Here is a 27,623-nt window from a genome sequence, read left to right as displayed (position 1 = left end):
GTTTGTTTGTTTGCCACCAGTGACAAAATAGAATAGAATAGAATAGAATAGAATAGAATAGAATAGAATAGAATAGAATAGAATAGAATTAACCAGGTTAGAAAAGACCTTTGAGATCATCCAGTCCAACCTATCCCCCAACACCATCTAATCAACTAAACCATGGCACTGAGTGCCTCATCCAGGCTCTTCCTAAACACCTCCAGGGATGGGGACTCCACCACCTCCCTGGGCAGCACATTCCAAAGGCCAGTCTCTCTTGCTGGGAAGAACTTCTTCCTCACCTCCAGCCTAAACTTCCCCTGGTACAGCTTGAGACTGTGTTCTCTTGTTCTGTTGGTGGTTGCCTGGGAGAAGAGGCCGACCCCCACCTGGCTACAAACTCCCTTCAGGTAGCTGTAGACAGCAATGAGGTCTCCCCTGAGCCTCCTCCTTCTGCAAAACCGAAGGAAATACCCTCAGAAATGAAGGAAAATGATTATCTCAGGGCTTCTTTGGTAGTGTGGAGGATCTGGCAGAAGACAGCAGATGATAAATTACAAGGTGGCACCTGAGAAGCCGCACAGAGGAATGCAAACATGTTGTTTTGCTTACTTGCACCATTGATTTCAGGAAGGCAGGAAAGCTGCTCAGAAAATGGTTCCCCAGCCTCAGCTACAATGCAGTTCCAATAATAGACAGGGTAGGCAGATGCTTAATCATCTTCAAACCATGTTTCGCTATGCCAGATCTAAAGCCCTTGGCCCGCGGTGGGACACAGTTAAGCTCCTGTTTAGCTGAAGGGGTTGCAACAGGGCTTGAAGACAGTTGTCCCACCACCTGGGCAGAGTCAAGCCCTTGATGTGCTGGGAATATGGGCAATTTGGAGCCTTGATTGACAGAGGGCTTGGAAACTTTCCACCGGAGAGGAGCTGTTGAGCTATAAACACCTCATGGTTCTCAGGAACCATAGTTCCTGCTTCCTGACTAATTTTGGAGCCTTAAAATTTACCCCTACACCCAGCACTCTGTGCTACATTCCCATTTCCAGCACAGAATCACAGCATGCATCAGGTTGGAAGGGACCCTCGACGGTCATCTTGTTCAATCCCCCTGCAGTGAGCAAGGACATCTTTAACTAGATCAGGTTGCCCAGGGCCCCATCAAGTTTGATCTTGAATGTCTCCAGGGATGGAGCTTCAACCACTTCTCTGGGCAACCTGTTCCACTCTTTTACTACCTTCATTGTGAAGAACTCCCTCCAAATAGAATAGAGTGGAATGGAATGGAATGGAATGGAATGGAATGGAATGGAATGGAATGGAATAGAATAGAATAGAATAGAATAGAATAGAATAGAATAGAATAGAATAGAATAGAATAGAATTAACCAGGTTGGAAAAGGCCATCGAGATCATTGAGTCCAAACTATCATCCAACACTATCTGATCAACTAAACCATGGCACCAAGCACTCCATCCAGTCTCTTCTTAAACACCTCAATGTCCAAACACCTTCAAGGTGCAAAAGAAGGAACATCTCTCGGAAGTCAGCCATGGGATCCTCAGAGATTCTTTCTTGCTCCCATCAGGATTTACAGCCTAACTAAATCACAGAATGGTAGGGATTGGTAGGGACCTCTGAAGGTCATCTAGTCCAACTCCCATGCTAACACAGGCACATCTAGACCAGGGTGCACAGGAATGGGTTTTGCAGGTCTCCAAAAAAGGAGACTTCACAACCTCTGTGGGCAGCCTGCTCCAGTGCTCTGTCACCCTGTCAGTAATGCCCACCATCAACCTCCTAAGTCCTGCTGGAGCTGAAAGAAGAGCTTACTGGGGTCTGAAACCCACACCTTCCAAGGGGGCATGAATCTACTGGCCTCTGAGGACTGGCTGTAAGCCACCTACATGTTCAGCTGGGCCATCCACCGCAGCGCCCAGCTGCATTCCCACGTGAAAAGCTGTGGCCCTTCTATTTATTGCAACTGCCTGCCAGTGCCATGCCAGGCAGATGGATAAATAGCAGCACAAAGAGCTGCTGCTGCTCACACGGCTGGTGGGAATGGCAGGAGAGGGCAAGGGAGGTGGCAGGGGTTAAATAAGCCACGTGTCGTGTTATTGCAGCTGGAGGTTGGCCAAGCTGTGGGGGCTGGCGCTGCTCTGGAGGGACGGGAGCCATGGAATCCTTCCTGACTGGGGAGGCTTGCAGCCTTGGTCTTGCAGCTCACCCAAAAGCCACCACAACAGCCCAGTGCCCCCAGTTCAAGGCTGTAATGGGGTATGGAACAGGATGGCTGCTGGCATCTCCCTCAGCACACCCCCCCGTGCTGCCTTGGGCAGAGCTGGAGTGCCTGGGCGGATTGAGGGGGCAGCACATGTCCCAGCTGACCAACACCCAGCAAAGGATGCCACCAGCACTGGCTCTGGCTAATTCTTGCCAGAAGCTTCTTTACAGAGATTCCCAATAGACTGCAACCCTGGGAATGTCTTTATCCACACCACAGCCTACTTCCTCATCACTGTCCATGTACCATATCTGGAATCCTTCACACTAACTTTTAACAGAAACCCAGAGTGGTTTGGGTTGGAAAGGACCTTCAGATGTCATCTAGTCTACCCTCCTTGCAGCCAGCAGGGACAGCTGCAACTAGAGCAGGTTACTCTGAGCCCCACACCTGCCCCAGTCTGACCTGGGATGGTTCCAGGGTTGGGGCATCCCCCACGTCTCTGGGCAAACTGGACCAGGCTCTCACCACCTTCACTGAAGAAATTCCTTCCTTCTCTCTAGTGTGAATCTCCTTTTAGTTTCAAACCATCACCCCTCATCATGTCACAGTGGACCCTGCTCAAATGTCTGTCCCCTCCAGCTTTCTATGTGATGCCTTTAAACACTGAAAGACCACTACAAGGCTTCCCTGAAGCTTTCTTTTCTCTGGGCTGAACTATCCCAACTCTCTCAGCCTGGCCTCACAGGAGAGGTGCTCCAGCCCCAGACAATTTTTGTGGCCTCCTCTGGACCTGCTCCAACCACACCACCTGCTCTGTTATTGCTCTCTTTTCCTCTTCCTCTCCTACAGATATATTTGAGCTAACTTTCATCCAGCTACTCCTGGCCCAGTAAGAGAGAAGACACAGCAGGGTTGCAGCATGGGGATGTCATCAGTGGACAGAAGCTGGTGTGGACATGGTTTGGTCCACACACTGTGGCTGTGATTACAACCATCAGCCTGGCTCCTCCCCACCAGCCATCAGCACGTGGACAAGGTGTAGCAATCCAGTAAAATTAACACCTCTCTCCCACTCTCCCCTTGCTGCTTGCTTTGGGAAACACAATGCACAGTGGTTGTCCTGCTCAATGCTACCTGTGTTGATGGAGTTGTACTTCCAAATGGGCTGAGCTGTGCCAGCTCTCTGCTCCTTTAGATGGGGCCCTAGACCAGTCCAGGCCAGAAAGTCCCAGCAGAGAAAGGGTTTGAAGCCTGTTTGGTTCAACTAAGCAAACTCCTTACAAAGGCTCTTTCTCCAGGTTCAAAGCTTGCACATTTCTTCCTGGCTCCAAATAAATTTGGGATGCTTCTCTGGGAGCATCCTGGGCCCAACCAAAGTGATCAGTAGCATCAGAACTCACACAGCGTGGGGTTTTTTTAACCCAATGAGGGGCTTACTCTGAGGTAAGGCTGAGTCCTGCTAATTGCACATACAGGGCAAATGATGTCTTGCTTAAACCTCTGTGAAAGATGTTCAGACTAAGAGGTTTTACCTTGCATTCGTCCCAGGTCAGGAATACTCCTGTGTGCCAGTGGCCCTGTGGCACAGCAGCTGAGCTCCAGTAACTTGATTCTGTGACTGAATCCAGTTTGAAGACCATCATGAGCTTCATGTGTGGGGAGAAGCAGAAGAAGCCTGTGTATGTTGGAAGGAATCATAGAATGTCTTGAGTTGGAAGTGACCTTAGAGACTATCTAGTTCCAACCACCTCTGCTGTGGGCAGGGACATCTCCTGCTAGATCAGGCTGCTCAAAGCCTCATCCAGCCTGGGCTTAAACACTTCCAGGGATGAATCACAGAATGATAGGAATTAGGAAGAACTAATCTCTGTGAGGCACTCAAAATTTCTCTGGACAACACGTTCCAGTGTCTCACCACCCTTATAGTCAAGAACTTCTTCCTAATGTCCAATCTAAATCTACCCTGCTGTAGTTTAAAGCCATTGCCTCTTGTCCTATCACTAAGGGGCAATGGTTTTGCTCCTTGAGGAGGGACTTGCTGGGAGAATCCAGCAGTCCACCTCCAGTCCATGTCCGGCTCCCACACAGCCCTGTCACCTGGGACCTGACCCTGCAGCTGGCCCCAGGTTTCCCAGGTTTCCCTGATGCTGCTTTTGGGGAGGATGCAGCTTCTTCTAATGTGATTACTCTTGAATTACACCAGCATGGGCAAGAAGACCTGACCTCTGCAGGGAGCACAGGGCTCCACACAACTCTTAGCATCACTACGTCTGAGCCAAGTAGGTAATCCAGACCTTTTCCCTCCCATTCCCAACGAGCCTAACTCGGTTCTGTATTTCCAACAGGAAGGATTTGTTCCAGTATCCAGCACAGTGCCAAGCATCTAAAAAAGGTGACAAATATGTGCCAAAAGCCCCACTCATAAATACCTCTGCTCAGCTTGGGGAGAGCCAAGCAGACAGAAGCATGACATTGGTGTAGCAAAATATTCTGAGAAACAATTAAAGTGGGATCCAGGTCAAGAAAAATACACTTGTGGACTCATTCAAGTAGCAAGAGCAGATGGCAGGCTACTTTCCCCACTGATGGCACTTGTCCATCACCCTTTCACACATCCCACACCGCCCTGAGCTCACCTGAATGGGTGCCAGCAGTTGGCAGGGAGTGAGTGGTGCACGCCAGGCAGAAGCCAGCTCTGCTGGAGCCGTCACCAGGGAGATGCCAGCTCTGCTGGAACAATCGCCGGGGAGATGCCAGCTCTGCTGGAGCCATTGCCAGGCCAGCACTGGGGAGAAGTCAGCTCTGCTGGAGCTGTCACCAGGAACATGCCAGCTCTGCTGGAACCATCACCAGGCCAGCACCAAGCTCTTTTTCAGCTCTGCAACAAGTTGAGGTAAAGAGTGTCAAAAATAACCTGGCTGAGGCTGGAGGGGAGAGGTTCAAGAGTTCAGCCTGGAAGCAGAAAGCCAGGGCTTCTGCAGGCAGAGAGGAACCACAAGTGATGGGAAGGGCAGGGGGAAAATCCTCGTGGGTACAGGAAGCATGGGTCAGGGTTGCTGGCAGATAGGTTCCCACAGGTGTTACTGAGCCACAACTCCCATGCTCAAGATTCAATGGTGAGGATCCATCCTGGCCCTCCAGTTCAACAGTGGGTGCTTTGTCTTGTTAGGGAATGAAGGGAAAGGAGATGTTTCTTGCTGGGCTGCTCCAGGCAGCTATCACAGCAACCTCTCTGGTCCAAAGGGATTTCTGATATGCAGAAAGGAGCCCCTGCTGCACAGCACTGCCAGCATAAGGGTGAAGAGCAGCACTACTTCTAGGATAGGGCACACTAAGCCACCACCATTAAACCACCAGAGCCCCAGACAACCTGACCTGGGATGGTTCTGGGGCTAGTGCATCTCTCAGAGTAACCTTTGCCAGTGTCTCATCAGCCTCAGTATCAAAAATTCCTTCCTTATATTGACTGAATCTCCCTCTCTTAGTTTAAATCAGCACCCTTGTCCTGTCACAACAGGCCATGCTCAAAACTCTGTCCCCAGCTTTCTCATCAGCCCCTTTAAGCACTGAAAGGCCATCAGAAGGTCTCCCACTTTTCCAGACTAAATAACCCCTGCTCATGCAGCAACTCCTCACCAGACTTGCTCTCCAGACCCTTCATCAGCTTTGTTACCCCTCTGGTAACAGCTGCTCCATGTCCTTCTTGCAGTGTGGCCTCACCAGTGCTGAGCACAGGGGCACGTACCTGTCCTTACTCCTGCTGGCCATACTATTGCTGACCCAGGCCAGCATGCTGGTGGCCTTCTTAGCCACCTGAGCACACTGCTGGCTGATGTTCAGCTGGCTGTCAGCCAGCACCCTCAGGTCCTTTTCTCCCAGGCAGTTTCCAGATGTTCTGCCCCAAGTCTGGAGCATTCATGGGGCTGCAGTGACTCAAGTGCAGCACTGGGCACTTGGCCTTGTTAAACTTCGTACAACTTGAACCACAGAATCATTTAGACTAGAAAAGACCTTGAAGATCAACAAGTCCAACCAAGGAAGCAGCACTGAGGAAGTTGAAACAAAGACCAACTTGTGCATTCTTCACTCTAAAGTGATATTCACATCACCACCAAGAAAACCATCAAGGAATTAAAGCGCATGATGAACCCCCTGCTCTAAACTCTCTAAGCTTCTTTCTCAGCATTTCTACAGCAGGGCACATCTGTTTCCATCTCCTTGGAAGAGGCAGGGGGAGGGTGAAATAATTAGGAGATCATCCTCTGATTTTATAACCATTTAGCACGAAGATAAAAACAGGCACAGAATGTCAAAGCTGTGGAAAGGTGCTTCCCCGCCGCAGGCTGTGCTGACCAGCCCATTCCCACCGGGATGCTTCCACCCTCCAGTGCCTTTAAAAGCTTTCCAAGTTCCAGCCAGCCTTCCAAGTTTACAATGTGTTTCACTTTTTGAACACCCTTGGATCAGATGGGGGTGATGAAAGCCCAATAGGTCTGTAGATAGCTTTTTGTGCACAGAGAGTGTACAAAAGTCTTTGTCCCCCTCCCAAAAGTACACACATGGCTCCTCTTCCTTCCCTCTCTCCCTCCCTGCCTCCCTTCAGTGTGTCTGTTCTGAAAACTTCAGCCAAGTCCATCCACGCCAAGAACCTTCCCACACTCCACTCCAGCCCCTGCTTTGTTTGCAGTTGATTGAGAGATGCAGTACTAGAGAGCACAATCTTTGGTGAGTATAGGTAAGACTGCAAGGAAAGGCAGAAAATGTAGGAGAAAAAAATAAAAAGGAAGAAAGAAAGGAAGGAGGGGGAAAAAAAGGAGAAAAAAGGTGAAGAATGGATAAAAACGAAAAGGAGGAAAAAAGGAAGAAGAAAATGAGAAGAAAAAGGAGAAAAAAAAAGGAGAAAGGAGGAAAAAAAGGAGGAGTAAAAAAGAGAAGAGGAGATAAAGAGGAGAGAAAAACAGAAAGGAGGAAAAAAGGAAGAGAATAAAGGAGAGAAGGAGAATAAAGAAGAGGAAGAAGAAAGAGAAGAAAAAAGGAGAAAGGCAAAAAAAAGGTGGAGAAAAAAGGAGAAAAGGAGAAGAGGAGAATAAAGAAGAGGAGAGAAAAAGGAGAAAGGAGAAAAAAGGAGGAGAAAAAAGAAGAGAATATAGAAGAGGAGAAGAGGAGAGAAAAAGGAGAAAAGAGGAAGAAAAGCAGAGAAATAGGACATGAAAAGTAGAAAAAAGAAAAGGACACAGAAAGAAGAGAGGAGAAGAAAAGGACAAGAGAAGGATAGAAAAGGAGAGAAAAAGGAGAAGAAAAGGATAGAGAAAGGACAGAAAAAAAGAGAAGAAAAGGAGAAAAAAGAGAAAAAAGAGAAAAAAGAGAAAAAAGGAAGGAAAAAGTAAAAAATAAAAAAGGAGGTTAAAAAAAGAGGAGAAAAGAAAAAAAAAGGAGAAAGAAAAGGAGGAAAAAAAGAAGGGGGAAAGAAGGAGAAAAGAAAAACTGCTGTAGTTTTTGTAGCTAAATCTCCTGGAGTTGTAAGTGTGGTAAATGTGGGTTCCTGCACTCTTTGGCCATCCCTGCTCCGCCTTTAGCAGCTGCTGTAATAAACTTCCCAGAAAGTCTTGGATTTGCAGAAGTGTTACTAGAAACCCGAAGAGAAACCTGATGGAAACGATGCATCATGGCAGCGAAGCAGGGAGATAAGCCCTGCTGCAATCAAGAGAGATTTAAACTGAGTTTCCTTTACTTGTGAGAGAAAATAAAAACTGCCTTCCACATTTTAGTAGAGGGGGTGGGGGGGAGGATTAATAGAAGGGGAAGGGGAGGGGGACTGAGATCTTATTACAAGTGTCTTGACATTCCTTCTGCAGAGAGTTTCCTTCAAGAGCTGCCAAAAAGGCGAGCTCTGGGAGGTGGCGTTGGAGGTGCTCAGCTCCAGGCTGAAGCCGAAGCGCACGCGGCTGTGCCCTGTGATGACAAAACAGTTAATTACCACTAGCCCCAGTGTCTTCCACATTTGGAAACTGGGTTCTTGACACACATAATATACCCCATGCTGACACGACGGCTTGGCAAAAGCCGAGCCTCTGATCTCACATTAATTGCTACACAAATGTACTTATTGTGACCACGGGGTTTATATGGCTGAAGCCTCCATATGCACATGTTCACAATAAAAACACTTTCCTCACCCCCTCACACCCCCCCCAATAATGATTAACTTTTTTTTGAGAGACAGAGTTTTTGTTGTGTCTTTTTTTTTCTTCTTCCTTCCCTGAGATGCAGTTTTAATGGCATGAGAACTGTCTGTCGGCTTCCATTACCCCTTTGTTCTCCTCCTCTCTTGCTTTATATGTATTTTTATAAGCCTTTTAAAACCAAGTCTGCCTGATCTTAATTCTTCTCTCCCTCTTTACTTTTGTTTTTATTGTGGGGCATCAATAGCAACAGAAAGATTTCACCAGATTAAAGATGTGGCTGTCACTTGAAAGCAAGCCCACTGATAGAGATCTTACAAGATCTCTCCATTTCTTCCATCTAAGGCCTTTTGCAAGGAGATGGGAGGATGGGGACATGTCTCCCCTTCAGCTAGTGGCTGGAGGTGTGAGATACCCATCAGCAAGCATGACTCGCCTCGTCCTTTATTCCACCAAACCCAGCTGAACCCATGTGAGCATCAGCCCTGGCATCCACCGAGATTGTTCCTTAGTCACACCATAAGCCTCTGAGGTCACAGCTCTGGTGACCTCACACACAGAAGCATGCAGCAAACAGATGCCCAGGACCAGAGACCATGTTCATAGGATTTCCCTTGCAGAAAGACCTGTCATCTTCACCTGATTCCTCACTGAAAGCCTTCTGCAGAAGGAAACCAGGTTTTACCCCTGGGTCTTAAACATCACAGAAACCCTTTGCCAAAGAAAATAGTACCCAAACACCAAAACCTAATCTTCTTCAGCTCCTTCACCACACACAGTAGTCAGACTGTGAGCTACTAATTCTGGCTGTAGTGCTGATTTGCCTGGTGTCCCTGAGCACCATCATTGAGTCCCCACAAAACTTTCCAGAGGCAAAGCAACAGCTAAACAAAGCTAGAAAGCCCCACGAGTCTGGGGAAAATCCTGCTGTGAGGCAGGCTTGCAGATCCAAAGCTGAGAAAGCTATCTAAGGCTTGGAGCTTTTCTTTCCATTACCTTGCTCTGAGGATGAAGGCTTTGATGGCCCTTGCAGAGCCCCAACTGGGCTGCCAGCAGGTGGAGGTCCCCACCATGCCCCAACTTCCCCTAGAAAGCTTGGCTGCACAGCAGCAGCTGCAATTTTCTTCTGCTTTTTCAGTACAAAGAAACTGTTTACTTAGAGAGATCAAGGAACCAACAAACACAAGCAAATCCCTCTTCTCTTGGTAGGGCAGCAAAGCATGCCCAGCCTCGCTGGCGTGCTTGCTGTGCATGCAGCAAGCTGGAAGCAGCCTCTCTCTCTGCAGATGCTTTCATAGTTATCCCATGGCTTGTCCAAGAGCCATCAGCTCTTTCAAACAATGACCAAGTTGTTCCCTGGGGTGGTATTTCCTCATGATTCATCCTGCTTTGCCTCAGGCACAAAGGCTGGGATGCTAATACCAAAAGGACATGCTCACGTGCTGGCCTGAGCACCGCTGACCGAGTTTCCAAGACCATCAGGGTTTTTGTTTTCTTCCTCTTCCAAGTGATGTCCAGCACTGTGTGAGTACTGGGGAAGTTTTCCCACAAGCTGGATCTGCTTTTTCAGTGGAGAACCTGCTGTTACAAAGTTCAGGTTTTGCAGAGTCATTGCTGTAACAGCTTCTTGGAGTGGGAATGGCATGGAATGGCAGTTAGGGGAGGAAAAAAATAGGAACCATGTTCATTTCAGCAAGGCTGAAGTGTCTCCCTTGAGCAACAGGATGTCTTCTGTAAACATGAGGCTACCACAGCTGTTGGAGATACAAAGTGCTGCTCTAAAAGGGTTCATTTTATCACTGCTGAACCCAAGTGAGAAAGGTGAAGGGATTGGTTCAGCTTTTCCTTTCCCCTTCATGCTGCCAAAAAACCCGCCAAGAAGGGTGAAGCCTTTTTACTCTAATGGAAGCTCATTTTCCAAAGGGCAAGTATGCCTCTAAAAAGGTTACAAGCACTTCCCTGCACCTCCCCCCCCCCCCCCCCCCCCCCCATCTATGGGGCTGCCAAATCCCCAACAACAAATATTTTTATTTGCCTTATTTTTGCTTTGTCTTAAATCCCAAGCACTTGGGATTTGTGCCATGTCTGGGATGCAGCTCTCATAATGGGAGCAAACAAGCAAAGTTTGTGTGGTTTAAGTCCTTCTCTGGGAAGCAGCAGGTCCAGCAACCAGCACAAGAGCAGAGAGAGCAAGATGGAATATTTTGGATCCCCTGGCCATTTGGTATCTACTCATGTCTGACCGGCTGGGGTTGGCCATGTCGCATGCATCCAGCCACCTGTGCAGCTCTGACAGCATCTCTGCAGCCTGGAACCTCACACTTCATCTGCAGCATCCACAGCCTGTTGGTACAGTGCAACAACTGAGTTCTGGGCAATAGATTATCTTTGAGAAGTGGCTTATCATGAAGACACTTTCACCTCCACAAGCCCGACCAAAACTAGCTCCACTGGCTGGAAGTTCCAGTGAGGGCATGCATATTCACCCTTATTTTTTGACCATACAATTTTGGGGTTGCAAAGCCAGACATTAAGCTGGCTGAAAGTTTTCTCCTGCGAAGCATTCTGAGTTGGCAAAGTTTTGCTACTGATTTATGTGGCACAACAGCTCGGGGCCTGGGATGCATCCATAACATTCGTTCCGTCTGTCGTCAACGCAGATTCTGTTCTCCACCGCTCATGTTGGCAGGGCTTGATCCGAGATCTGCCACTCTCGGTGTAGGGGGGAGGAAAGGGGATGAGAGAAGAGGAAGCATAAGTCTCCCATTGGTGCCAGTGGCTTCACAGGAGGCCTCAAGTTCTTCAGATGCCTCTAAGCATTGTCACCGGAGTGATAATCTTTGGCAGCTCATTTAGGGGAGGAAGGGAATGAGTGGCCACACTGATTCTCAAGACAATTTCAGGACCAATATTCACCAACGGTCTCATTTCAGGCCCACACACGCCCGCACTAATGAAGGATAAAGGTCCAGAAAACCACCCAGTCCTCCTGGTCTCCTATCCCTGTTCCTTCCAGGCAAAATCTTCTCTATCATCAATCCACACAAAACTCTGACTCCTTCCAGAGCAGTTAAAAAGCCCACTAATCTGCGAGCTATCTTCTGAGCAATTCAGTCCAAGTGGCAAGGGGGGAGCGTTTATCTTGGGTACAACAAAAATGTCCAATCTGCCCCGGAGATCTCTGGCACGCCCGAGGCTCGCTGGAGCTCCCTCCGCAACGCAAGCGCCGAGCGCCGCGCTGGGATTCACACCAAGCATTTAAGAGGCCTCTTCTGCGCAGAAAGATAGCTGAAGCATGAGCCAGGCTGCAAGCCAAGGCGCTCTCCCCTCCTTTTTTCTCCCCCTCCCCAAACGTGGGAAGGCTGGGGATGGGTCTCCCCCCTTTTCCCGCAGCCGAGGCCGTGCTCGGGGCGGGGCGATGCTCGCCGCCGAACTGCTGATGATGCGATTCACCTCTGAATATTACCTTCTGGTTCCTCGCCGTTCCAACGCCTCCGACAGCTACAAAAAGCTGGAATTTCCTGCCAGCTCAGTGGTGCAATTTCAAATGCTCTTTTGGTTTTCAACTGCGCTCTTTAATCTCCAGCCAGCTGGGCCCGTGCGTTAGCGTGAAGGCTGAAAGCTTCAGAGCTCTGGGCAGTTAGTTTTCCAAAGATCTCACCTGTGGGTGGAATGGTTTGCTGCAGCTCTGCATCCAATTAAAAAGAAAAGGCACAGGCAAAAAGAAAGAAACCCAAACCCATGTGTCTGAGCTGCTCTGTCCCCACTGCAGTGTGGAGGGAAGCTGTGGGCCAGCTCTGTGGTCCAATTTCCCTTCCAGAGAAGGAGAAATGCAAATGTAGCTCCTTGTGGCAAGAAGGGCAAGGAGCAACTTGGGTGTAGAGATCTGCAGGGGCTGGCAGGCGTGGCAGAATGCCATGAAGGTCCTCCCAAGCCCCTCTGTCAGGGAAGGACAGCAATCATATGAACCTGTCTCACACAGGCATTGGCGGGGATAACTTCTAAGAGGAAATAAATACACCCTCTCCACATTTGTCTCGTTAGAGAATGGACTTTATCACACTATTTCCTATGAGAGCTGTGAAAAAGGATCCCACCATAGCCTCCACCGTGTTATTTGCAGCCCTTGGCATGACAGGAGGCTTGCAGAGATGAGGCCAGGGCCACCATCCATAGTAGAATCAGCCCCTGATTGATACGAAGGCTTGGGAAAGATATTTCACAGCTCCAGACTGTGGGGAGCGGATCATCAAGGCAATATTGCTGCTGAGAAATTAATAAACTGGCACCAGTTTCATTTCAACCAAGGATCTGCTCAGGGAGCAGAAACAGCCACAGCCAACAAATGCACCTGTCAGAGCAGAAGTGTTTGAGAATTAATTTTATGAGGATAAGCCAAAAAAAAAAAAAAGGTGCATGGCAGAGCAGAGAGGGAGGTATGAAGAAGTCCTCTTACCCTGCTCCCTCTTCTGTTTCAGAGCAACGAGATCTGACACAGAGCTACAGGAAAATGGATGAGGAGCCGAAGACGTAAAATGCAAAACCATCACTGGAAATAAATCCAATTATTCGGTTTTGCTTAGAGAAGCAACAAAGTTTCTGACATGTTTGTTATTCAGTCTGTCATTAGAGCTGAAAGATGTCTCAATAATGTTGAAGTTACATTTTTAACATCCACTCTCCTCCGAGCAGTTTGCATATTTTCCACTACGTTAGCTGATCAAGCCATTAGTTACAGTTACTTAAAAATAAATGAGCTCTATATTTCCCTTCCTCCACACTCCCCATCGTGGAGCTCAACAGCAAGGAGGGGAGAGGGGGGTGGGGAACTGGGAGAAAAAGTGTTTGGCTTGCAATGAAACAACCCAACAGCAATGCTCAGGTTGGGTGTGCACTGCGGACGGCGAGTACATCCAAGAGGAAAACACAGAAGCGTCTCTGGTCAAGCAGGGAACTGATAAGGCTCTAAACAGCAGCAAAACATGCAGAATGAAAACCATATTTGTCAAAGAAAACTGCAGTTGGGAGGTTAACAGTGTCTGAGTAAATCCAGCAAAGAACAGAGGCAGGGTGGAATTTTGTTGAGTGTGCTGAGCCGCAGTGACTTGCCAAAAGGAGTTTTAACTAGAGCTATTCTTTCTGCTCTTTACCCTAATCCTCCCCATAAAAAAATACCATCAAGTCAGTCAGTTTTCATGTAAAGGTTTCTGTTCTGACCCATGACAGAAAAGCAGGTAATATTCATTCTTCTGTCCCAAAATTCAGCCATTAAAAAAAACAACACCCAAACCAACCCAACCCCAAACCAAACCAGTTTGTATTTTTGCCTATTGAAAAACAGAACCTGAAAGCAATTTTTCTAATTAAGCTTGGAAAAAAAACCCAAAACAACAACAAAAAAACAACCCTGCAAAAGAGGAGGATATTTTCTTCCACACAGCAAATAAAGGCAGCACATTTTCCTAACTATGTGTGAAGTGAAGGGAAAAAAAACCCAAACAGCCCAACACAACACTAATGAAGTTTCAGGGTAGAGAAAAATCTGAGCATGCCAGGGAAAAAAACCCAAGCATGTTGCACTAATAGGTCATTGGGCAATTCTAACTCAATCCAGGCTTGGTTGTGGGCTGCAGATTTCTCCAATATATTGACCACTGGGTCATAAGAACAGCTTTCACACCCAGCACAGAGCCAGCCTCTAGCTGCTGTCCTCTCGAACAGCAACGTCCCACTGAGACCCAGTCAGCTCCACTGTGCTGCTCTTGCTGGCAGCTTTGCCAGAGAAATAAATAAAACCTCCTTGCTGCAACGCTTAACCTTGTTGTTGGCCTCCCAAAGTCCTCCTGTGTAATAATTTACAGATTTTGGCAACAGAGTAAACCATCCTTGCAAACAAAAAGTCACCTCTCTCCTGGTGATGTTCTCAGCTCACACTGTACCACTGCAGAGCACCACCAGCTCCCCTGTCCTGGCAAGGCATCTGGACTTGCAAAGGTCAAGAGTGAACCACCAGCTCCCCTGTCCTGGCAAGGCGTCTGGACTTGCAAAGGTCAAGAGTGAACCACCAGCTCCCCCATCAACAAGTCATTTCCCCACTGGGCTTAAACAACTTCCCATGTGAAGAGATGAAGATGAACGAAAAGTCCAGTCTGTACCCCTGGACCCCTTAACCCTGCAGTCCAGTGGTGGTCCAGGCTCTGGCTGGTAAGTCACTGGTTTCTCCCTGATTTTGGAGTGTGTGCTGCTGCCACATGTTGTTCAACATCTGGGGTTTTCCATCTTGCTTGCCAAGATGGAAGATGACACGACTTCCAATAAGAGTCTGGAGGGCCAGTTCCTAACAGGGCTGTGCTGCAGACCATTTTAACAGTGTTTGAGGGTGCTCGCAGACATTTCAGAAAGGCCCTGACTTGTAGGGGGAGCTCTTGCCCTTTTTGAGAGTGTTCTCCCCCATACAGTCTGTTCTACTCGAGTGCATTCTGCACCTCCTGCCTGATTTCAGAACAAATAGCACCCAGGTTTCTGCAGGTCCTCTAACGCAGTGAGATGGGGAAGACTCCCAACACCTGCCCATCAGACATCCTCCTTTCAGCTATATCCCAACACTCAGCCACTGAGCTTTCAGGATGCTAGGGACACGCTGTCCAACCCCTGGAAAGAACAGACAGTACAAAGTGTTGTGCTGGGTCCTGACTAGGGGTCCCAGTTCCAAAGGGACAGCTTTTGGGGGTCAGCCTGGCTTAGGCAGCATGCACGAGTCCCACGCATGCGTCCTTCATCTCAACCGCACCCTCGATGCTGGGGTGTGAGAATGCTCAATCCCCTCCAGCTACTGGGGAATTCCCAAGCAGATGGTTAAACTGGATTTCCAGCTTCTCTGTAGTGGCAGAATGGGGGTAACTCATCAGGGCGAGGTACGGAGCTGGCTCACGTTGCCCGGTGCTTAGAGCAAGTCACAGGTCTATCGGTCACCAGAGTTTCATTAACTACAGATGAGGTCATCCCTTGGCATCCACAGAGCCACCCTGAGACCTTCATGAGAGTCTGGTAATTATGCAGAAATACTCTACATAAATAATGAACCACGGTATGGAAATGCAGCGTGTTCTGGCTGAGGGAATCACAGGCACCTTCTAGGAACTGGAGAGCTGAACCTCACTAAAAGCCCTGGGGAAGTGGGCACCTAATTCTCTTAAGACCTGCTGAAGGTGCCATGCACCTTAATACCAGACTGTCCCTTCTGTGCTTCTGGAGCCCAAAGGCTCCTATGAGGCAGGAGCAACAAGCAGCAAGCAGAATGCTGTGGGCTTAAAACAAAGGCCTGTAGGCCAAAAAAGTTCAACAAAATAAAGTCACCCACGTTGTGCTGTTACTGACAAGCAGCTGCAGTGTTGACTCTGACAAAGAAAGAAGAATAGAAAGTGTATGAACAGAGAATGAGACATCAAGGGGGAGATGGCAGCAGTGGATACAGTCCAGCCCTTGCTGTCAGGCATGGAATGAAGGTCAGGGATTAGGGAATATTCCTGGACCAATATTTGCAGCCAGGAAAAGAAGATCTAGGACCTCCTGTCCCATCCCAGCTCTGGAATCCTTTCCTTATATGCAGGTCTCCAGTAGCTGCTCCTTCCTGTGGTGGAAGGAAGGTTAAGAGAACAGTAATAAAATCAAGAGGTCCACAGAATAAAACCCCACCACCACCAAGTCTCTGCTGCAGCTCAGACCTTTCTGCTGGAGGACAGTAACAGGTTCGTGAATGCTTTTCTTCCCTGGGCTGGTTGCACTTCTGCAGCTTCAGTAACTTTGTGTAGTAAGACCTTGGGACAGAGAATTCAAAGACCTGACCTGCTGTTGATTATGTGACCGGCCTCAATATTCACGTCTGGACCCAACTTTACCTGCCTCTTCCCCATTTTCTCCCTAAATCCATAATGGAAGTTGGAAGATCAGAGGTGGGTGGAAAGAAGAGAAGGTGCCATAATCCTGTGTCCTTCACCACTCCTTTCAGCAGCAGCTCTCTTCCCATGGCTCTACTCCTACACCTCAAGACAATGATCCCCAGTACCATTTCAGGAGTACCTATCCCCATGCTCTTCCAGCTCTCCAATACTTGGGTGTTTTTTTTTGTAGGGACATCTGGAAAGGCTATGGAAACATGTTCTCGTGAGCCCCCAGGGCTTTTTGCCTCTATTCTCAGCACTAAATTCTGGCTCAGCAAGCTTTTCTCACAGTATTTTCCATGTTCAGCGTGTAGAAGGGTAGAAATATTTAGCACAAGGAGCAGTGGTGGCTACAAGAATCCCCAAAGCTGTTTGGTTGAAAGGTTGGGGGGCTTCCTGCCTCCCCCTAGGCTGATGTGACCAGGCCCATCTAGCATAAACACCAAACCAAACCTTACAGCCCATGCTGAGCAAAGATGTTTACATCTTCCAGCCACAGTCCAACCCCCAAATTATTCTGCATGTGTGTGTTTGTGTGCAGGCACTGCAGGGGGATTAAACACCCACATGCAGCTCTGAACCTCAGGACTACCACTTTCAGTTTAGTCCTCTGTGAACCCCTGAAGGAGGACAGATCCTTGCAATCCGCCACTGGACCTCGACTCAAGATCTTAAGCTGGGGTCAGTGCGCTGAATGATTCATATCAGCTGAGCTTCACAGATTGCTTCTAGCTGAGAATCTGGCCACTTAGGACTCAAAGAGTTTTCTGAAATGGATCCAACAGGAAATCCTAAATCAAGAACACGCTGCATTTTGAGAAGATTCCTCTCCCTCAGATCCGAACCCAACTCAAAGTTCTGCAGCTTTTTCCATTTTAGGAATAACAGCCTTGCTTCTCAGCTCTTCCTCCCCTCCCAAACAAATAATCAACCACACAGGAGCCCAAAACATTTTTTTCCCCCTCCGTTCGCTGGAGTCAGCCAGTTGACATTGAAGCCAACATGTTTAAAACCGGCCAGCTGTGCTCTGACCAGCTGAGGCCACAGCTGGGACAGCCAAACGGGCGAGATTCCAGCTGCAAACAAATGAGGCAACACCTTCGGAGAAGGGATCGAACTCAGGGAAATGGCCACGATTCAATCCCGAGCTTCCCCGCTGTGACAGCTGCTGGTGAAGGCCAGATTCTCAGCAGGGGTAAACTGGTTGTGCTGCTTCAACTTCCCTGGACCCGGGCCAATTTACGCCGCTTGAGAACATGGCACAACCCTGGGTTGCGTTTGGGCTTCACTCTGCTGTCTCCCTGTTATCATCCTTCATCTAGAAACAGTTGCATTATAGGAGAGAGAGGAGGAATAACTACCCAAATTTGTCTGGTCCAGAAGTGGTTTCCTGGAATTAAAGTGGGTTTTAGTTTTTTTTTTTTCCCTTCCTTTTTTTTTTTCCCCTTCTTTTTCCCCCCCCTGAAAGGAGATAAAGTTGTTCATTGTTTGTCTTGGCTGCCTATAAACTCATGCTGCTGAGAGCAGCCTTTGATCACAGGGCTATTGGGAGGCTGACCCTTGACAGCCACTCCACTCCCTGCTCTTTCAGTCTCACCAGCCCAGCTCTGACTTCCTTCTTCATAAAAAGCCATTAAGAAAAAAAAAAACCAACACAAAAAAATAATTGTACACATATTATCCAACAGCCCTCGCTGCTCTAAGCAGCCTTCAGGCAGCTCCAGTAACAGGCTCTTGCCCTCCTCAAAGGTTTCTGTGATGGGAATAGGGAAAAGGAGGGAGTTCACGATCTCGGATGTCCTGCCACGAGCAGCAGCAACTTCATCCGAGCCTGTGGTGCGACCAACGTGCACCAGGTTGTCCCTAACAAATGTGCTTTTTACAAGGTACAAATCACAGCCCTGTCAAGTGCTGCCAGAAGGCTAAGTTTACTCTGCATCCCCTTCTCCCACTGGGAAGTTTTTGAGTGGTTTGTGTAGGATTTGGTTGTCCCTGTGAGCTGGTCAGAGCTCCCAGCTCTAGCTGGTTCGCTGCGGATCCAGGACATTCTTACAGCATGTGTTGGTCAACCGCAGAGGCTGCAGGCACAAAGCACATTCTCTTCTGACACCTAGCAGGGAGTTTTTCTACGTAAGTCCATCTGTGTAACGTGACTCACTGCTCCCACACTTTGTGGAAGCAGCAGCCTTCGTTTATTCTAGCATACCCCAGCAAGGACAAGCATCTTCCCGAAGCATTGCATTTACAAACCTTGTGTAAACCATCTGAAGCCTGAGCACGATGAGGATGATGGTTCCCAGCAGTTCCCAGCAGCAGATGACAGCTCAAGCCCTCTCTGCCTCCTCAAGATAACGACATGGAAAACCAGTGCAGCTGACCTGTGAGACACAGGGTAGCAAGTAGGGATTTTTAAGCAGCAGCACACATCTCTAACATCTTTTTATCTATCAGCACGAGCAGTGAGTTTTGGAAGCTGGGGTAGCATAATCACCACTAGTTGGGCCCTTGTCTTTGAGGGGAGAGCTCATCTCCCTCTACAACTACCTCAAAGGAGATTGCAGGGATGTGGGGGGTGGTCTCATGCAACAAGTGACAGGACAAGAGGAAATGGCCTCAGGTTGTGCCAAGGGAGGTTCAGGTTGGCTATTGGTAAAAACGCCTTCACAGGAAGGGTTCTCAGGCGCCAGAACAGGCTGCCCAGTCAGGTGGTGGAGCCACCATCCCTGCAGGCTTTTAAATGGTGCTTGGATGTGGTGCTGAGGGACATGGTTTAGTGGCACTAGTGGTGGGATTGTGAGCTCTAGGCAAGCAGTTGGGTTTGAGGATCTCAAAGGTCTCTTTCAGCTTCAACAATTCTATGAAGTAATATATATCAGATGTTATCCAGAGGACTCAAATAATACTCCCATCATCTTCTGACCTGGGAATCAAGCTTTCACATTCTTTGTTCTTTAGCTCCTCCATCATGTCTGAGCTATTAACATCTCCAGTCCAAAAGCAGTGCCACCCACACTGCCAGCAGCACGATTGTATCGGCTTAAAAAAGAAGCAGTGGTCCAGAAATACACAACTGTCAAACCACCATTTAGACTATGGTTGGGAAGGAGATGTGGTCAGCTTGTGCTTGGTTTTATCTGATAGATTAGCTATGAAAATTATCAGACAAGCCAAACATTGACTAACATCTTGCTGTTGTGTCTGGTCACGTAGTTTAAAGTCAGGTTCCAGTTAGCTGCAGTCTGAACAGATGCAGCAGTCAGAAAACAGCTAATTATTCCCAAATAACAATACCAGGGCAGAGAAGGGAACTATGTGACTGGTTTATAGTTTCTCAGAAAACTCAGAGCAAGGCCAGGAAGAGGATCTGGTGCTTCCATAAGCTAGTTCAGCTCTAGCCACAACATTTTAGGAAGAGATTCTTCCCCATCAGGGTGGTGAGGTGCTGGAACAGGTTGCTCAGAGAAGCTATGGGGGCTCCAAGCCTGGAGTTCTTCAAAGCCAGAATGTGTGAGGCCTTGAGCAAGCTGGTCTAGTGAGTGGTGTTTCACTTGAGGATCCTGGAGCAGGCTGTCAGAGTGGCTGTGAAGTCTTCTCTGGAGAGATTCCAAACCTGCATGGACATTGGGACCCTGGGCAACCTGCTGTGGGTGACCCTGCTTTAGCATGGGGGTTGGACCATTCTGTGATTCAATGTTTCTTCTTGCCCTTCCAAACTCAATAGTTTTTTCTCTAACTATTCTAGATTATTTGCCCAAACCTCCCTGGTTCAGCAGATCCAGCTCTAGCTATGGGTCAAACACACTGCATCAGTCATTTAGATGTCACAGTCCCATCGCTGGCTCTTGGAAATCAAAAGCAGGGCTGGTAATCCTCATATCTTGATGCTCATGAAAGTTTGGTGCACAATTCCCTTCAAGAGAAAGAAACACTCTAAATCCAACAAAAGAAAGACACGAGAAGGGTCTGGCTGTGGGGACACTGTGTCTAAGATTCTCCTAAACACATATTTTTCTTGTTAGGCTCTCACCAGGATATGTAATGTTGTAGGGGAAAAAAAACCACCCTAAATAATGCTCCACTAAGCTATTCCAGGATGACATTGCCATGACAAAGCACCCTTGTGCTACTCTATTTATTTGCAATGTCATCAGCAAAGTCCCTCCAGATGACCACAAGGTCAGATGCGCAACAAACTGAGCTCTGACCCTGCGGTCCCTTTTGGGCCATACCCAGAGCTAAAGGCAGAGCAGGAAAACAGCTGCTTTCCTGACTGGCTCTGCAGCTCTGGAGGAGCATGGGCTGCTGAGCAAGCTGTAGGGATTCACAGAATCAGAGAATCACTAAGATTGGAAAAGACCTCCAAGGCCATCAAGTCCAACTGTCAAACCAACACCACCATGCCCACTAAACCATGTCCCAACGTGCCATGGCCACATGTTTCTTGAACACCTCCAGGGATGATGACTCCACCACCTCCTTGGGCAGCCTGTTCCACTGCCTGACCACTCTTGCAGCAAAGTGAGTTTTCCTCATATCCAACCTCAACCTCACCTGGTGTAGCTTGAGGCAGTTTTCTCTCATCCTATCACTTGTTCCTTGGGTGAAAAGAGTGAACTTCCACCTGGCTCCAATCGCCTTGCAGGGGGTTGTAGAGAGAGATATTTCCCTTCAGCCCCTCGGAGAATCCCAGTTCCCTCAGCTGCTCCTCACAGGGCCTGTTCTCCAGGCTCTTCACCATCTTCATTGTCTTTCTCTGGACCTGCTCCAGCACCAAAACATCCTCAGTGCTTCAGCCTGTGAGATAGAGCTGCACTGCAAATGAGGTTGACGTGAGGATCACTGTGAGACCTTACAGCTCCAAGGACTGAACACCAGTTCCCAAAATAAGGACCATTCAAGGAAGGCACTGAAGCTAACACACCAGTCCCAAACCTGCCTAAACTAGGCAAATTCAGAAACACTCAAACCACACTATCCTCCCCAAATTCACACAGTACATGACCATGCATATAGATTGCCCATGCCCTGTGAGACCAGGGCTTCAAGGTCCCTTCAGCAATTTAGAAGCTATTATCCTCTTCCATCCATAGCAAGAACAGGCTGCCCAGGGAGGTAGTGGAGTTACTATCCCTGGAGGTGTTAAAAAAATGTGTAGACATGGCACTTTGGGACATGGTCTGGTGGTCAGGTAGAAGGTTGGACATGATGATGTTATAGGCCTTTTCCAACCTGAATGATTATGATTCTAAGAATTGCTCACAAGGGTTCTGCTTGGTGCTTTGGCACCAGTTAGCTCCTCCTTCTCAAAAAGAAAGTGGCTACATTCAAAGCTGCTACAAGAGATAACTTTGCCCCTCTATTACCCACTTTAAAGATCAGGGCCATGAGCATCAGATGGGACTGCCTTGCTGAGGGATTTCTGAGGTTCAGGTGACACAGCTGTGTCCAGTTTAGCAGATCTTCTCCTATCACCTGGCCAAACCCAGTGGCCAAAGGGCATTGTGCAAGTCAAGGAAATAGTCTTTGAAGATCTAGAGTCTATCCTTACTATCTCAGTTGAGTTTAAGCATCTTTCTGTTGCAGGGACTTAACATGATTTTTACAAGACCAAATAATTTACAAGATCCTTCATTCCCTCTCTCCAACTATGGATTCATTGTGGTTTTGATTGTAAGGTCTCTTTCAGGTCCTTCTGAGACAACCAAGCTTAGGAAGCCCCTCAAAAGATATTTTCAGGATTCAGATAAGTCTTTGAGGAGTTACTTTGTGAAAGCCAAAAACATAGTCCTGCTTGATGCCACAGCACATGCCATGGTGTGTAGGACAAACACTCCTGGACTTCTTCATTGGGGAGGATTTGAAGGGTGGGGATAAGGAAAGAGAAGTGGAGCCCATCATAGAACAGAATAGAATCATAGAATCAACAAGGTTGGAAAAGACCTCAAAGATCATCAAGTCCAACCTGTCACCACAGACCTCATGCTTACTAGACCATGGCACCAAGTGCCACATCCAATTCCCTCTTGAACACCTCCAGGGACGGTGACTCCACCACCTCCCTGGGCAGCACATTCCAATGGCTAACAACTCTTTCTGTGAAGAACTTTCTCCTCACCTCCAGCCTAAACTTCCCCTGGCACATCTTAAGACTGTGTCCTCTTGTTCTGGTGCTGCTTGCCTGGGAGAAGAGACCAACCCCCTCCTGGCTGCAACCACGCTTCAGGTAATTGTAGAGAGCAATAAGGTCTCCCGTGAGCCTCCTCTTCTCCAGGTTAAACACCCCCAGCTCCCTCAGCTTCTCATCACCTGACCACATTCAGTCCAAGCCACCCAACCCCATGAATTGCTCCATCTCTTCCCCTTGTGATACCCATGGGTGCAGGGCAAGGGCTCTTATCTCCAGCTAGTCTCACACACACACAACAGGAAGCTGTATTACTTCCAGGTAGCTGGGCACTAACAAACCTCCCTGGAGTCAGCCAGGATGCCAATAATCCAGGTCCTGCTTTTGGCTCTACCAGAAAGCTGCAGGATGCCCAGAAGGAAATCATTGCCCTCCCCTCTGGTTTCCTCATCTGGAGAATGGAGGCACTGCTCTCAAAATCCTTAAGCAAAGCATGCCACAAGCAGCTCAAGAAATAGATAGCACCAAATCAGCACTTTGCGATGCTACATGCTCATGACACAGAGCAGCAGGATGTCAATGTGATTTCCAAGTGATGGAAAATACATTGACAGAAGCCTTTTAAAGTGTAACTGAGGAGAAAAAGGATGGAAAGACCAACCAGTTTCACATGAGGGGAAAGCAGGGAGGGCTCCCTCCTTCCCTGCCCTCCCTTCTAAGCAAAACAAAACCAGAAGTGAACTACAAGAGGGACCTGTTGTTTCAAATCTGAATGGAAAAATCAGACAACTCTCCCATGGCACTCAGGGAGCAGAGGTTAAGAATGAGGGGCACAGCAGAAAGGGGAGATGCAAGATAAGCTGCTTAGGTTCACATCTCCCCATTTCCTCTACTTGGTAAGAACTGGCTTCCATTATAAACTTATGCAAATGTGTTTACTTTACATTTTATTTTGGTCTTAGCCATGCAGTTGTCAGCCTGTATCAACATGTCAGTCTGTTTGTGCAAACAATCATTCCTTCGTGGAAGGATTTCAGTAAAAACAGACAAAATGTTATGACATGCAAAGAAACTTCCTAAACACGACAATAAAAGCAAAGCCACTAGAAGAGGATATGTTTTCCCTACCAATTACACAGCTTAAAACAAAAGAAATCACTCACTACATTTTTTCCCCCCAAGGACAGCACAGTATCGGATCACATCGTGCCATATGCTCTCATGAAGTGCCATGCTGGGGGTGGGGTGGGGGGAGGACTGGCAGGGTGGGTGTGAGGAAAGAGAAGAGGAGCCCATTCTCACTGAACACATGCAGTCCAAGCCACCAAATAGCACGAATTGCTCCCTTTCTTCCCCTCATGATACCCATGGGTGATCGAGAGCGGTGGGAACAGCCTCTTGCAGTGATTAACTGGGCAGCAAGTTTGGAGAAATATGCTTTCTGCCTGTGTCAGGGGGATTGGAATGAGATGAACTTTAAGGTCCCCTCCAAGTCAAACCATTCTATGATTTGCCCTGTTCACAGAATCCTAGAATGCACTGGGTTGGAAGACGCCTCTAGAACTCATCTAGTCCAACCTCCCTGCAGTAAGCAGGGACATCCTAAACTAGATCAGGTTTCTCACAACCCCATCAAGTCTGACCCTCAATATCTGCAGGCAAGGGACCTCCACCACCTCCCTGGGCAACCTGCTCCAGGGGTTCAGCACTGTTGCAGCCGATTCAGCCTCTCACAGAGGACGTGAGGAATGGGTGAGAGAGGACATGGGAGAGATGAAGGCGGTTTGACGGTGGGAAGGCAGCTGCCAAGAGCAGGAGACAGGGTTGGACTGATACAACAACATTATGTTTGTCCTGGCGACAGTTCTTGGCCGATCTGCTTCACCACTGATGTGGCAACATCTGGCCCTGCTCTATTGTGTTTTCCTTCTGTGCTGTCCCAGACCGCACTGTGCTGCACTCCTCCAGGCTCTCCCGGCTGCACTGGGCTGGGGAGGAGACAACAGCTTTGAGGAGATGTTACGTGGGGTCTCTGGCAACATTCTTGTGGGCCACAGGAACAGAGATGAATCTTGGACCTGAGCAACAAAACCTGGTGGGTAGATAGGTAGATTACCCAGCAGTGATGCCGTGCAACTGGGTCGGGTCAGAGCTGAGATGCCCTCAGCCAGAGCTTCAACCCCCCAGGTCATTTGTTTTTGATCCTTCCTCCCAGCTTCCTCCACAGCCATGATTTTAGGAATCCTAGAGGCAATGACAACATCTAAAAGAATTCTGGGCTAATTCCTTACACAGTTCACCTAGGTCAGACCGAGCAGGGGGGTGAATCTCTTCCTTCCAGTTTTTCCTACTTGGAAGAGGGATTTTGGTTTCTCAGGACCATCTGCTGATCTTCCAAGCAAAGAGAAGCAGTGGGGACTCATTCCCTGCTCAAGCCTATGACTCCAGACCATTAGGGATTGCACAGTGTAAGAAGGAACAAGCACAGGGCTGCAGCCACAGCCACCAACTCACCTTAGCAAGCCAAAGCCCCTTTCATTGTTTGGTTTGTGGGTTTTTTTAGAGCTGCTTTGTTACTCCCATGAAGAAGCTGTGATGCCTTCCCTGAAAGGTGAAGTGCACCCCACTGTTATTAGACAAGATAATAACTGATAGTTTAGGAGAAACATCCACTTCCCTCCAAACTTCACAGCACTTGGTGCAAACTCCAACATCCCTGGAGCTGCCAGCCATCAAGACCCAGAGTCACCAAGGAACCACTTGAGCACTTGGCACAAGCTCTGCTCTTGACACAAGGTTCAGCTATGGCTAAGGCACATCCCTAGATGCCTTCAGCTAGGAAACTCTGATTGAGGCCTCTCCATTACCCTAGGAGCTCTCAAAATCTTCCAACAAATAATTAAAAACATTCTGAGTGTCAAAGCAGCCCTGTTTGGGATGGAAAGGAGGTTAACAGCAGCTCCCAGCTTGCCTCCTTGCTGCCAAGCTTCCCCAGGCAGCTGGCACAGCTGGTACCACTGCTCAGGTGCACCCACTCTTGCTGAGGAACCACCACAACCAGGTCCTCACCAACGCTGTGCCCATTTTACTGGGTCCCACACAGCCATATCCCACTTCCCTCCCACTGTGGGAAGTTGGTACTCTAATTCCTCTGGAGCCTACAGAGGGCATTGTGGGAAGGCAGTGGAGGAGTCTCAGATAATTCACGTCTCAGTGGCTGGGAGGACAGTTTAGGTGAGGTGATCTTTGGGGGCAATGGCATGGAGCAAGGAGCTGCTGCAGGGATAGGGAACACCTGCAGGAAACAGACCCAAACCATGAGGAGAAAGACGTTTCAACCCTTTCCTGCCAGCAGCCTCTGTCTTTGTTGGAAGGGATTTCAGTAATGGAATGAGAGAGGTAAGGGCATGGAGGGTAACGGATACATGGGCTGTAATCTTGTTATTGTCAGTAAGCTGAAGCTGCCTGGGGTCAAGAATCACTAATTAATTACTAAATGAAATGTAGCTTTTGGGGCTCCAGGCCTGCTCTGCACACACAGCATGTGAGATCAGATGGCTCACTCAGGCACATGGCAGTGCCCAGCCATCCTGGCACCCCCTGACAATCCACTCCTGCTCTTGGAGCTGAGGCACCATCACAAATGACACACAGAATCCCAGCATGGCAGGGTTTGGGGACCTCTGGGTATCACTGAATCCAACCCCCTTGCTAAAGCAGATTTACCTAGATCAGGTGCACAGGAACATGTTCAGGTGGGTTTGAACATCTCCAGAGAAGGAGACTCTGCATCTTCTCTGGGCAGCCTGCTCCAGCACCCTCAGAATAAAGATGCTTTTCCTTAAGACCCAGCACCTTCATTCTCCATGACAGATCTGAATGGTCAATACACCCATAGCAACCAGTTCTGCTAGGTGGGATAGTGCAGGCTACCAGGGAGCTCTCCTGAGTGCAAGGATCTCCTTTTTACTTGTTGCTGAAACATTTGGCAGACTTTGTGTGTGTACAGCACTCAGGTAGCAGCCTCCTTGGCTCTCAGAGCAGGAAAAGCTTTGTACCTACTCACTTTCCCCAAGACTACTTACTCTTGGGTGTTGGACTCTAGTGGAAACCAGTCACTGTCTACAAATGTTCAGTTCCCCATTCCTGGCCACAGATGGCCATGTCATTCAGACTTGGATGAGATCCAGGTTGGGGTTTGCCCAGGGCTGGCTCATCCCCAGGGGCACTTACACAAAAGTAAGTCCAACTGTAAGCCATTCATTCATTTCTCCATCTTCTTCTTTGAAACTTTCACAAGCTTTTGTGAGCAGATGAGGTGGGAACTGGTACCTGACCACACTGCACCAGGAGGGGAATTAAAGCATCTGAAGAACTCAGCACGCCGCATTGAAACCTGTCTCATGCTGTCCAGGCTGGCACAGCAGAGCCCAGGAAAAGAGCAACAGCACCATGCTTTTAAAGACCAAGTCCAAGGTACAGCTCACACATTTGGGTCCAGGAGCTGGGTGAGATGTCAAGCAGCCCAAAGTCTTGAGGTTTGTCTCTGCAGAGTCCCCACAGCTGCTTTTAAGAGCTGGCCCATCTTCAAAACTGGAATGGCTACCGGTAGCTGCGTTCCCAGCCTATTAGAGGGAGAGGGTCTTGGCTTTTGCCCAGGCTTGCTGAGAACCTCTTATCACAAGAATCTAAATTAGAAAACTAGGACAAGACTTCAAAGTTCTTGATAAAAGGAAGGCAGTGACCTAATGTCATTGGAGTTTTCAGGCGATGCATTTCCACAGCGAGAAGATTTCTTTCTTTTATGTTTTGGAAGAAAATGTGTTCTCTTCCCAAATACAATTCTCAGAAGCACAGTAACACTTCACTTCTCTAACTATTCTCATCACTTCAGCATAATTGAAAATCTCCAGTGAAGTTTTGCAGAGTTTCACATGAGGCTGCAGTTGCCAACCACTGAAGTCAATGGGAATTGTCTTCCTGGGACACTGGGAACAAGGAATTCCCTACTTTCATTTCCCACTGAGGGATGGAAAAGCAGCTTTAACTCTCTTGATTCATCTTCCTGCTTCATTCTGTGTCCATGGGCTGTACTGTGCTCCTGAGATGCAACACAGATGAGGTGTGAACAAAGCCAACCTTGCCTTCATTAGCATTACAATTCTCCT

The 27,623-nt window shown here is 48.3% G+C and overlaps 1 long non-coding RNA gene across 1 annotated transcript in view; it reads right to left on the bottom strand.

Moving 5' to 3' along the window:
* Positions 1 to 11,866: 11,866 nt before the first annotated feature.
* Positions 11,867 to 27,623, bottom strand: part of LOC128898530 (uncharacterized) — a 61,795-nt gene continuing 46,038 nt past the window's right edge. The window contains exons 2-3 of the long non-coding RNA XR_008462875.1: positions 18,582 to 18,709; positions 11,867 to 12,052 (exon numbers count right to left, since the gene is read on the bottom strand). This is a non-coding gene — a long non-coding RNA (uncharacterized LOC128898530). The remainder of the gene's footprint in view (positions 12,053 to 18,581; positions 18,710 to 27,623) is intronic.

The sequence above is a fragment of the Dryobates pubescens genome, chromosome 25 (assembly GCF_014839835.1).
Source record: "Dryobates pubescens isolate bDryPub1 chromosome 25, bDryPub1.pri, whole genome shotgun sequence".
NCBI lineage: Eukaryota > Metazoa > Chordata > Aves > Piciformes > Picidae > Dryobates > Dryobates pubescens.
Note: the sequence above shows the minus strand (reverse complement) of the source record. Positions and strands in the feature narration are given on the sequence as shown.